General features: G+C 59.9%; 1 protein-coding gene across 1 annotated transcript in view; it reads left to right on the plus strand.

Moving 5' to 3' along the window:
• TMEM240 (transmembrane protein 240) overlaps positions 1 to 212 on the plus strand; it is a 14,859-nt gene that overhangs the window by 10,912 nt on the left and 3,735 nt on the right. The gene's annotated exons all lie outside the window — the stretch shown is intronic.

Below are 212 nucleotides of genomic sequence, written 5' to 3' on the forward strand. Positions count from 1 at the left end.
CTGCGGATGCATTCAGGGCATGTTCCCAAGTGCTTCCTCCTCAGCTGTAATGCGTGAGAGATGCGCTTCTCATTTTCCTCTGAGCGATGGGACATTAAGCAAGACAGCACACCCCTGGAGAAGGACCGCGGTGCCGCTGGCGCTGGCTGTGCTGATGACGGAGACCTCCCTGGCTGCTGCCTGGCGGTTTGTTGAGATGGCACTCGCGGGGC

The sequence above is a fragment of the Buceros rhinoceros genome, unplaced genomic scaffold, assembly GCF_000710305.1.
Source record: "Buceros rhinoceros silvestris isolate BGI_N320 unplaced genomic scaffold, ASM71030v1 scaffold440, whole genome shotgun sequence".
Classification (NCBI taxonomy): domain Eukaryota; kingdom Metazoa; phylum Chordata; class Aves; order Bucerotiformes; family Bucerotidae; genus Buceros; species Buceros rhinoceros.